The sequence below is a fragment of the Chionomys nivalis genome, chromosome 1, assembly GCF_950005125.1.
Source record: "Chionomys nivalis chromosome 1, mChiNiv1.1, whole genome shotgun sequence".
Taxonomy (NCBI): Eukaryota; Metazoa; Chordata; class Mammalia; order Rodentia; family Cricetidae; genus Chionomys; species Chionomys nivalis.
Window position 1 is genome coordinate 10,916,185 of NC_080086.1, and position 12,503 is coordinate 10,928,687.

Here is a 12,503-nt window from a genome sequence, read left to right on the forward strand (position 1 = left end):
TGCTCTGTCACATGGTGTTTGTGTGTGAGCGTTGTGTCTTGGGCACTGTTTGAGGTGCTTGAGATGTGGCTATGAGCACACTTCCCCATGAGGCTTGCATTCTAGTAGGGAAGGTGAAGAGGGAAGATGAATAAAGGCAATTTATGCAAGGGCTGGTGATGATAACTTTGACAGAATGAATTAAGTCTGAAAGGGGAAGATGGGGTACATGAAGCATCATATTTTATTTTATATTATAAATACATACAATTTTCTATTGTTTTAGATGTGAAAGTAAAGGGTGAGAAGGTGGTGGTAGCATTTGGCTAGGAACATGAATGAGGTATTTGACTAAGGTAGTTTTAATAGCTACTTAAATGAATTAAATTAAATGCTGAATTTTCTCCAACCATCTAGACAATAAAATAGAACAATAGGTTATCAACTCACAAGGACTCATTTCTGTATAGTATCAACGTTGTGGGGTCCGATTCCAAAGTTACTGCTTCCAAGGCTGACTCTGAGATGTAGCAGCTTTTAGAGCAATGCAAATTAGCTCTCTGCAGCACAGCTTTCCCAGTTTATTTGGGAACAAGAATGATACTTATTCACAGGACTGTAATATGGGTAAAATGAACCAATGTATAAAGTACTTCACAGTGAGTGGAACGAGTTAGGTATTCAATAAACAATAACCATTTTATTGGTATTATTATTGTCCCAGTAATTTGTAGAGGTATTAGAAAGACAGGCACTCAGAGTCTGAGTTCCTACTTTTCAAAAGGAAAAGTGAAATTATTTTCTCTGTTGATGAGTACGGATGTTAATTTAATATAGGTCATCACAATGTTTTATTAGACTCACGAGTAGGAACAAACCTAAATTTTAAAATAATTTCTGCAGAGAATAATAAGGGGAACCAGAGAAAGAATGCATAGAATAACCTGGTTGCAGCCTAAGCACAGGAAGCAATTATGATATTTAATATAAATGGACTAAATCTCCATATTAATAAGGTTCCATCTAATGGAGAATTTTTTTCTTTAGCTAAGAGATCTGCTTCATGCGGGAGCACATCATTATGAAATTAAACAGAGGCTAGGAGATACAGCAGGTAAATTAAAACAGAATTTGAAGGATGATAAGTCGGTAACAATAAAGCCCATAACAAAATGATTGGTTCCCAATGTCAATAAACACATGCAAGTTGAAACAAAACGCCTTAATGTAACACAATATACCTTGTAACTGCAGACTTTGGTAGAAGCATAAAGTGGAACGCACAAAAATAGTAGCAGGGACCCTGGGCAAGCAAGATGACTGAATTGGTGAAGCACTTGCTGCCAAGCCTGAAGGCCTGGGATCCTCATGGTGGAATGGAAGAACCATCTCCCACAAGTTGCTTTCCATGTGTGTATCGTGCCATATATATATATACAAACACACACACACACATACACACACACATACACACACACACACACACACACCTCACTACTACTGCTACTACTAAAAGAATATAGTAGGGGACCTTAACACTCTCCCAAACTTCCATGTTAGAGTAAGACATAAACCATATATCATTTTGAATAACCTGAACAATAATCTTGAGTTCATAGTTTGGTATATAATTTTGTCGCTCATGAAGAGAAAGTACTATTTTCAGAGGAGTACTTGCTCAAATCAAATCTAGATGTGGTCAAACACCAAAAAAACCTTCAGTATATTTCAAAAGCAGAGGGTGTGCAGATTGTAATAGTCAGTTTGGATTGTAATCTGTTGTTATGCTAAGGTGAGCATGTACTTTGCCTGTCATTGTTCAGCCATAGGTGCCTTATGGCCACTCTTCCTCTCTTGCAGAAAGGGAGGCACCCCTGAGTGCTGTGGCATCATGTAGGGTGCCTAGTATCCTCCTTTCTATAGAATGACTGCTGCATGGCTGGTGGATTATACAAGACCACAGAAAACTCCCAAAATGTTTAAATACGTTACTTCTGATTATAAGCAGCCATGGATGGATCTTAAAATGTGATTTAGCCAAAACTCAAGCTTGTAAAATAAAGAATATAGTATTCATACAAATCTCAAAGCACATGGCAGTATATTTTGTTAATAGAATAATAATACAATTTTAAAATGAGGGACTGGATTTTGTGGGCGTGAAGGGGTACCTTGGCTGATACAAGATCTCTGTAACACTTATTGGCAATGGCCTAATGGAGAGCTAAGCAAAGGTGTCTGAATATATGCACGTAACAGAAGGTGAGAATGATGAGCCCATGAAACACCAACAGGAGACCATGACAAGGTATTGCTGCTCACAATTACTGTCCAGTTCCCAGAGCATGTGGCTTTGCTTCTACAGGGACCCAGTGTCTCAGTGTATGAAAGGCATTTGACTGAAAGGACTTCTGTATGCCTGTGATGCTGGCTAGGGAAATCTGGTCCATGCTGTCTACTAGTCTGACGATGCTGTCTACTAGTCTGAACACAAGGAAAATGGGTAAGGGCTATACATTCTCAGCAGCAAACCTGTAAAAAAATAGTCCAGAAACATCTGATCTTCCAGTATTGGCTCACCCAGGGAAAACAACTAAGTAAGACCATACAGACAATGTCAACACTTTTGGAGATGACCCTACGGTGATCTTAAAATCAGAAGGCTTTGGCTTTGTTCCATTTATGGAATATGAATCCCAAGTCAAAGTAATATCATAACATAATGTGGTAGATAGTCAATGGTGTGACTGTAAGCTTCTGAATCTTAGCACAGCCCAGATGAGCCCCTGAGAAACAGGCAGGTCATTGGGTGTCATACTGTGGACAAGACTGCTGAAGAACTTGAGCAGTTTTCCCATTAGCATGGGGAAGTGGTGGGTGTCTTCATTCCCAAATCAGTCTGACCTTTTGCCTTTGTTGCTTTACAATGACAAGGTTGTATAATCGTTGTGGAAGGGATTTGGCCATTAAAGGAATCAGTGGCATGTATCCAATGCTGAGCCTAAGCACAATAGTGTTAGCGAAAAGAGAGGATTTGGTTGTATTCCAGGTGACTTCCGGAATCAGGGTGAGTTTGGCAACAGTAGAGGTGGTGGATCTGGCTTAGGAAATAACCAGAGTGATAATATGGGTGGAGGGATAAACTTTGGAGCTTTCAGCCTTAATCCAGTGAAGACAGCTATAGCAGAGACTCCTGCAGAGAAGCCAAGGTATGACAGGGATGCTGGCCAGCCAACAGAACCAATCAACTCCATCTGGTAGTAACAAAACCAGGGCAGCATGCAGTGGGAGCAGCATCAGGCTTTTGGTTCTGGAAGCAGCTCCTACAGTGAATAATTGTGGTGCCCCTGATGGTTAGGGGCCAGGATCAAATACAGGGTCAGACAGTGATCTTGATGGAGGCTTTGGCATAAATTCTAAATCTTCTGGCTGAGGAATGTATAGGCAGCAGGTTTTGGTTGATTGGTTGGTATAGAAAGGTGGGAATTCAAAATTTTCAAAACTCATAGTAAGTATATTATAAAATACCTGTGTATTAAAATTTTCAAATTGGTTTGTTCAGTTTGAAATACCTTCAGTGGTATTTTTTGATGTTTTTATTCATAAAAAAAGAGGAAAAGCCAAATGAATGGATGTTTTGCTACTTAAAGAAATAAAATATTAGGTGTCTGAAAGTGAGCTTGTTTGCCCTACTGGTAAACCAGCCCGTGACAGTTCATCTCAGAAGGTGTCTTTGTGGCATTTTGTCACTGGACTTCTCAAGTGAATTTCTTGCATGCTCAAAGTAGAAACCATTGGTTAGGATTATACTCTTTTCTCCTTATTTTAACTTGGATCATACCTGTTGGATTTTTTTCCCCTTAGGAACAACTCCCATTGGGAGATCATAATATCATGGTTTTTGGTTCTTTTGGCTTTGTTTTTAATACTTGTTTTCCTTCATATATGAAAGCATAATATGAATTCTTCTTTTAGTCTCTGCAGCTCATCTCATTGCAAATGTGCATGGAAAAAGCACATCACTGCAAGAGGTGCTGCAAACTGTAATGCTCCTGTTTTCTCATATGTTTTCTCATTCAGGAGCTCATCATCACATCATACAGGCTGGCTCTTTGATGGTGGGTTTCTATTTTTATCTGTTACCCATTATTTGATGGAGTTGCATCAATGCTATGAAAGGAAGGCTATGATATGGAACCAGAAGACTGTTTGAACTTTTGAAGGCTTGCATGGGATTGATGGTGGTAGAGAAGCACGCAAGGCTAACATGAGTGAGAAAGAGAGAGGGGATGCATGCAGAGATTTGATGGAAAAATGGATATATTAACTTGGTGAGAAGTGTCACTCAGTCCTGTGGTTTTGGTAAAAAATTATGCAGAGAGAAATGTAGCAAGGAATGCATGAATGTTTTTGCATCAATGGACATCATCTATTGAAAGAATTTATGCTTTGTTCTTTGAAAACCCACTTTAGTTGAATATGCTAAGTGAAATGATGCTTGTATTTCCTTCCCCATCTGTCATCTGATGTTAATACTGTATGGTATGTGTTCTCTTCTGTTACTGATCTGGAAGTGTGGTCATGTGAACTGAAGCTGATGGACTGCAAGCATGGACATAATTTGTGGTGTGCTTTGCGGGAGGACTTGGAAGCAGAATTCACCAAAGAGCTCAGGTATCTCAAAGAAGGGTGGATGTTCTCATGGCTGTTAGCTGCTGTAGGAATGCTGCTTGCAAACAATGCTGCTGTGAACATAGTTGAGCACATGTCCTTGTGGCACGACTGAGCATCCTTTGGATATATGCCCAAAAGTGGTATTGCTGGGTCTTGAGGTAGCTTGTTTTCTAATTTTCTGAGAAATCTCCACACTGACATCCAAAGGGGCTGCATTCCCACCAACAATGCAGAAGTGTTCCCTTTTCCCCACAACCTCTCCAGCATAAGTTGTCATCAGTGTTTTTGATCTTAGCCATTCTTACAGGTGTAAGATGCAGTCTCAGAGTGGTTTTGACTTGCACTTCTGTGAAGGCTAAGGATGTTGAGCATTTCCTTAAGTGTCTTTCAGGCATTTTAGATTCCTATGTTGAGAGTTCTCTGTTTAGGTCTATACTCATTTTTTTGTGTGTTGGATTATTTGTTCTTTTGATGACCAATTTTTTTGAGTTCTTTGTATATTTTGTAGATCAGCCCTCAGTCCAATGTGGGGTTGGTGAAGATCTTTTCCCACTCTGTAGGTTGCTGTTTTATCTTGTTGACCATGTCCTTTACTTTACAGAAGCTTCTCAGTTTCATGAAGTCCTATTTATTAATTGTTTCTCTCAATGTCTGTGCTACTGGGGTTATATTTAGGAAGTGGTCTCCTAAGCCAATGCATTCAAGTGTGCTTCCCACATTCTCTTCTTTGAGGTTCAGTGTGGCTGGCTTTATGTTGAGGTCTTTGATCCATTTGGACTTGAGTTTTGTGCATGGTGATGGATATGAATCTATTTCCAGTCTTGTACATATTGATATCCAGTTATGCCAGCACCATTGTTGAATACGCTTTCTTTTTTCCATTTTATATTTTTTTTTGCTTCTTTGTCAAAAATCATGTGCTTGTAGGTGTGCCGATTGATATCCTGTCTTTGACTCAGTTGTGCCAATACCAGGCTGTTCTCAGCACTGTAGCTCTGTAGTAGAGCTTGATGTCAGGGATTGTTTATGCCTGTTATTGTAAAGGATTGTTTTGACTATTTTTTTTTGTCATAGCCAGAACCTGGAGGCAACCTAAATGCCCTTCAACTGAAGAATAGACAAGGAAAATGCGGTACATTTACACAATGGGGTACTACACAGCAGAAAAATAAAAAAAAAGACATATTTAAATATGCGGGCAAATGGATGGATCTAGAAAACATCATATTGAATGAGGTAACCCAGACTCAGAAAGACAAGTATAATATGTACTCACTCATAAGTGGCTTTTAGACAGAAAGCAAAGAAAAACCAGCCTATAATTCACAATTTCAGAGAACCTAGAGAACAAAGAGGACCCTAAGAGAGACGTGCATGGATCTAATCTACATGGGAAGTAGAAAAAGACAAGATTTCCTGAGTAAATTGGAGCATGGAGATCATGGGAGAGGGAAGAAGGAAAAGGGAGCGGAAGGGAAAGGAGCAGAGAAAAATATACAGCTCAATAAAAACACTTTAAAAAAGAATGCTACTTGCTGCAGTTCTCTGTCTTGTTCTTGGATGCTTTTTAAAGCACTTGTCATTGTTGAAAGTTCTTAAATAAAACCCATTTAAATAACAAAAAGAATGAGGGACTGGAGAGATAGCTCAGTGGCTAAAAGTTTGTGCTGCTCTTGCAGAGGGACCTAGTTGGGTTCCTAGCAGCCATAACAGGTAACTCGCAGCTGTTTGTTACTCCAGCTTCAGGGCTTCTGGCTTCATCTTCCTTCCTTCATGGACACTGTACTCGTGTGCACATACCCGTGGTCAGACACGCACAGACTTAAAAGTAAAAAAATAAAAATGAGAAAATCACGACTACTAAATGCAGGATAACAATTGTCTCCAGAAAGACAGAGACCGTAGAGGAGAAACTCTTTGGTTCTTGAAAGCAAAGTTGATATTAATATTATGATTTTAATAAGATTTCTTCAATCACTTAAATATTTAAAACATGTGCACCAATTACTTTGGGATCAAAGAGAAAATAAGATTTCTAAAGTTTATTAAAGAAAAAACACAGTGTCACACAAATCTATGTTATTTGGCCAAAGGTAGTCTTATCCAAGGGTATATATGTGGACGTGTTAAACATTTAACCAAGAAAAATGAATAAAATTCTCAGATTGGAGTAAAACAGACAACAACAAAAAAAGCCTTAAAAAACACCAGTGGGAGGAGGTATATATAAACAACTCTATATACTAAAAATAAGAAAATTGAGAAATGAAATCCCAATCAAAGTGATAAATGTTCAGAAGAACTGGTCTGTAAAATAAATGAAAGAGAAACCTGAGAAAAGGATGCGCAAGCCCTTGGAGAGATAAGAAAGAGAAACGAACAATAAATGGAGAGGAGAGAGAAATCCCACGAGATTCCAGCACATCGAAGTAGACAACGTGAACGTTTCAATGACACAGATAACTTTCTGAAGGCAAAAGTATTAAAATTCACTCAAGATGTAGAAAACCTCTCTCACGTAATCATTAAGAAAGAAATTAAAAAATGTCACTTATCTAAAAACACAGGCTCCAAAGTCATGGAGTCTTTGAAAGTTGTTCATTTTAATGTTCCAGGAGCAGTGCAGCACACCCTCTGCTGGGAGCTGGAAACGTGTGTGTGTGCCCCTCTTCGGTGGTCGCCGTCTGCACATAGATGCATCTGTGGAAGAATGCTGCACCTTGGGTTTACCTGTGGGGAAATCCAGCCAGGAAGAGCAGGAAAGGAAGAAAGGGATCACACAAGCTTTACTCTTGGCTTCCATTCTGAGTGGTGATGGGGTGGGAGTGGGGGGTGGGTCAGTGAGAGAGAGAAGGATGAAGATCAGGTTTTCCTAAAGAGACTCTTTGCCTGTTGCTAAGTCTTTAGTGTTTCTGGTGCCTCCTCCTATCGTCACCCTCTTAGGTCTTGTTAAAACAGAGTGGGGCTGCAGGGGACCTTTCCATCCTCATCTGAACCTGCAGCTTTGTTAACTTTCCCAGAAGCCCCTTAATTTGACTACAGAGTTTGCTTCTTGCTCTTATTGTTATGGATGCAGGTAGCAAGCATGGGACACACCATCAAATATGACACACAAACCTGTAAAGGTTGGAGCACCAAGAAACACAAGCAAAGCTCACCTTGCATTAGGAAGAGAATGCTAAACAGAATGCTTTTAAGTGAATATCCTCTGCAGTAAAATCAGCTTCAGAAATGTAAAGACACACAAAAATGATGTTTTACTCTTGTACACTTGATGGAAGGTAATACTAAGGTTTAGATCATTTAACGAGTTTCTCGCTATAGCCCAGCTGACCTCAAACACACAATTCTGCCCATTATCTCCCTATCTCCTACCACCATCCTTACTACCTCTCCAGAGCTTGGATCATGGGCATGAGTCCCCACCTATGCCTCCAAAGCCATGTGCTAAAGTGCTGGTTCTCAGTCTGTGGTGCTGTTAGGAGTTGGTGGGACCTTTGGAAGGTGGCTTGATGGAAGGAAGTGAGGTCATTGGAGGTATGTCTGTGAAGGGGATGTGGAGACTCCAAGCCTTCCTCTTGCTCTTTGCACCCTGGTGAGCTTGAACTGAGTAGTTTTGCTCCAGGGCACAATCCTGCCCTAAAGCACTGCGCCATTACACATCACAGAGCAATGGGCCATACAAGGCGATGTCCCAACTGTACAGTGAACCAAAACATTTGGTCAGTTCCTTCCTTCCTTCCTTCCTTCCTTCCTTCCTTCCTTCCTTCCTTCCTTCCTTCCTTCCTTCCTTCCTTCCTTCCTTCCTTCCTTCCTTTCTTCCTTCCTTCCTTCTCCCACAATGAATTAAGATCATGGATTATCACCTATCAGACACTCAGGCCGAGTTTCTAGTTCTACCACTGACTAGCTCTTAAGAATGACCAAAACTCAACACGGAGCACAAAGCTCAGAGTTTGTGTCTATCACACATGAAGCCTCAGTGCGATCCCCACTATGGGGGTAAAACTGCGCCTGGCAATATACACCTGTAGTCCTACTGCTTGAGAGAGGGAGGTAGGGCAACCAAATGTTTGAGGATGTGTCCCACTACATAACAAGTTCAAACCTGGCCTTGGCTACATGAGCAGCTTTCTAAAAATTTGTAAAATGCAGAATAAATGTAAGTAAAATAAGCAAGAGAAAAAATTCCTTAAACTCACTTTTGCTATTTTTGCTAGTGACAACAATGATCCTTTCTAGGGTTTCTGTGAACAAATTGAGTTATAGAAGTTTTTAATAATTTTAAGACAGTGTTTTGAAAACCTCAATAATTAAAAAAATTCTGGAAAGGCTGTCAATTTCCCCAAACTTGATGGTAATCTAACATAACCCCAGCTGAACTCATAAAAATAATTTTGACAAAGTTCTGAAGTTAATTGAGTAGAAAATAGCAACATTGTGACAGTCAAAACCTTTTGATAAGGGACTGTGACAATGAAGGTGTGTGAGGAGGACTTCAGGGAAGGGACAGGACTTGAAGGACAACAGGAAGAGGATGAAAACAGATGCAAACATTTATAGGGATTCAGTGTGTCACAAAGGGGGCTGTACATGCCAGCATTGGAGGTGAGGATTTTAATCTCGATAGCATTGCTGTTCTAGGTGGACAAAAAAAAAATAATTTTGATTCCATTTCCACAGAGACTAACAAGGTAAAGTCGAGATGAAAGTTTAAACATACCGGCACACAGATCTCAGAAAAAAAATGTGTTTTATTTTAGATTCTGTATGTCCCTTGACCTTACCAATAAATTGGTCTCTGAGTCTCTAAACATCTCTCTATTTTTTTTTTCTTGCCTGAACTCTTGTGTTTGCTCTGTTATTGTTGCTGTTTTAGATTTTGGTACATGCTGCTCCTACATGCAATGCCCGCACGGCAAGGTATAACGATATGAGTTTTGCATTTTCAAATAGCCCCCTCTGTTCTTGATGGGTGAGAAAACCACACACTTGGGGTTGCCATTAAAATCTCTCCCAGGAGGATTCCTACAGCATGGACTCACGGAGGCAAGCTTCATGGGCAGAGGTTGTCGCTATCATCCCTCTGACACACAGGCTTTACCCTAGATTCTGTCACCGCTGTTTTGAGAGCAGTCTACTTAGGTATAGATGACACTTTATTTCCATCAAAATTGATGTGGGATTACCCTCTGTAAGCAATGAATATCATTGGTTAATAAAGGAACTGCTTTGGGCCTATAGCAGAGCTATAGGGGAACAGAGCTGGGTGGGAAAACCTAAACTGAATGCTGGGAGAAAGAAGGGTGGAGTCAGAGAGAAGCCATGTAGCCCCACTGGAGCCAGATGAAACTTTAGCTGGTAAGGTATAGTCATGTGGCGATACACATATTAATAGAAATGGGTTAAATTATTATGTAAGAGTTAGCAAATAAGAAGCTAGAGATAATGAGCTAAGCAGTGATTTAATGTATTAATTTAATGTATTAATTTCTATGTGATTATTTCAGGGTTAAGCAGCCAGGAATCAACAAGCACCCCCACCCCCTGCACATACCATTTCTGTACCCAGAATGCTCCACTTCACTCTCATTATAGAAAACGCTCCAATTCCTTTTTTGTTTTTCTGGTTCTGAAGCGATGTTTTTGTAGACTTGATCCTATTTGGAAAGTGGCAGACTTATAGAGGCAGCCCTGAAAAATGACAGCTGATGTTTGTACTTCTACTTCTGGTAGGCTGAGACTATAACACCAGTGTGGAGAAGAAACGGAAGTAGGAACTCTATCTGCCCCCTCTCTCTCTGTGTCTACCTCTCTCCCTCCCCTGTCTCTCTCAGCACTTTTGCTTCACCACACTTCTGATAACAAAGGAGGAAATGTGGAAATATTGATTGTTAAGAGAGGAAGTCTCTAGAGATCACAGAGCATGGCATGCGTGTGGACAGCTTGGGTCTTATATTTGTTTTTCTTTTTTTTTTTGTTTTTTGTCTTTTGAGACAGGGTTTGTCTGTAGCTTTGGAGCCTGTCCTGGAACTAGCTCTTGTAGACCAGGCTGGCTTCAAACTCACAAAGATCCGCCTGCCTCTGCCTCCTGAGTGCTGTGTCATATATTTGTGAAGCAATAATACTATTTAATGGTAAGGTGAAGAGAGGTTGAGGGCAGAACCCAGGAGGCTGAGTTCTATGATGGCTTTCCTAAAAAGTTGCCTGTTGTCCCGGAGACAGCATTTCTCTTGGGGCCTCGGCAACTGCTCCGATGTCAGGCTACTTGGATGAAGTCATTGCATTTTGTTATACTGTGATTTCAGTATCTTTTTTGTGACATTGCGACGTATCTATGAGTTTGGGGTGAATTTTACATTTTTCTTTGGTGGGTGAGTGTATGCATGTGTGCAGGTGGGTGTTATACATATATGTGCATGCAGAGGTTGGCAGTTGATATTTGGTTGCCTTGTGTGGGGAACCACCCCTGCATACTCCATTACAAGATGGCGCCTGCATTCGGCAGCACCAACTGAAATTTCCATCCCTTGTTCTCTGCCTCTCCCGTGGCGTCATATGGGCTGACGAGCTGCAACCAGTCAGAGCGTGACACGTCGGAGGCGAGGACTATTAACCTATAAAAGGATTGGGCTTTGGTCCTCTGGGGTCTCCGCTCTGTAAGCTTATGCTCTCCCTCTCAAGACGCATTAAAGCTTTCTGCAGAAGGATCCTGTGTGTGCCGCGTCGTTCTTGCTGGCGAGACGGTTGCGCGGGACAACTGGTGCCGAAATCCCGGGAACCTCAACATCGTCAGCACCATCGGAGATCCCTTGGATTCAAGGAGGATTCAGAACTGCAGGTGGATACGCTCAGAGAGGTATGTCCTTTCTGGATTTTGGCTTGGACCTCTCGCTGCCTTAGGAAGATAGTGTTGAAGCCATAGTGATTGTCCTGGGAGTGCTACTATGCTCTGCTTTCACCGTTATGATTGTTAGGTGCGTTAAGTCCGACGTAGATAAGCGGCAGCACTCTGTTGCGTGCCTCAGTCTCTTGTAGATAAAAGAGCCGTACGCGGAGTTTACTTTCATTTTCTTCACACTTGTAAGACGGACGTAGATAAGCCGCGGGTGTCTGCTTGTTATCATGGGCTCCTCTCAGTCTATCGTTACAGCGCTAGAAACGGTGTTAAAGCAACGAGACATAAAAGTTGCCAATCGGACACTTAAAAATTTTGTCAAAGAAATTGATCGGGTGGCTCCCTGGTATGTTTGCTCCGGGTCCTTGACTCTTGCCTCATGGAATAAATTAGGTAAAGATCTTGATAAAAAAATGGCAGAAGGGGAATTGAGACAGGGGACAAGGGCCATTTGGAAACTTATTAAGAACTGTTTAGAGGATGAAGCCTGTCGGGCTGTTGTAGCGGAGGGACGAAATGTCCTTGAAGAAGTCCAGGATAGCATGTCAGAAACTGAGCGTAGTGAGAGGTTGGGCGCACGCAAGAAAAAACCAGTCCCAATTAAGGAAAATGGCCCCCCCGGTGCGTCTAATGACAAGGGGGTGTATGCATCGGACCCTAGAGGTCCCTTGCCTGTTGTAAGAAAGAAAGGAAGTACTAGTCTATACCCTTTACAAGAGCTTGAAGCTTTAATTGCCGATAGCTCCGATGATTCTAAAAGTTCAGAAGAAGAAGACTTAGACCCTGAGGAAGAAGCTGAACTAGAGGAGGAAGAAGCCAGATATGAGGAGGAGAGGTATCATCCTGATGATCACTTGCGGAGTAAGAGAGAGCCCCGAAAGCGGCAGCCTTATGCAGCCTCCCCGCAGGTAGTCCCTTCAGCGCCCCCTCCTTATGAAATGCGCCGGAAGTC

The 12,503-nt window shown here is 41.3% G+C and overlaps 1 pseudogene; it reads left to right on the top strand.

Moving 5' to 3' along the window:
* Nucleotides 1-2,448: 2,448 nt before the first annotated feature.
* On the top strand, nucleotides 2,449-11,691 carry LOC130881813 (TAR DNA-binding protein 43-like; annotated as a pseudogene).
* Nucleotides 11,692-12,503: the final 812 nt, after the last annotated feature.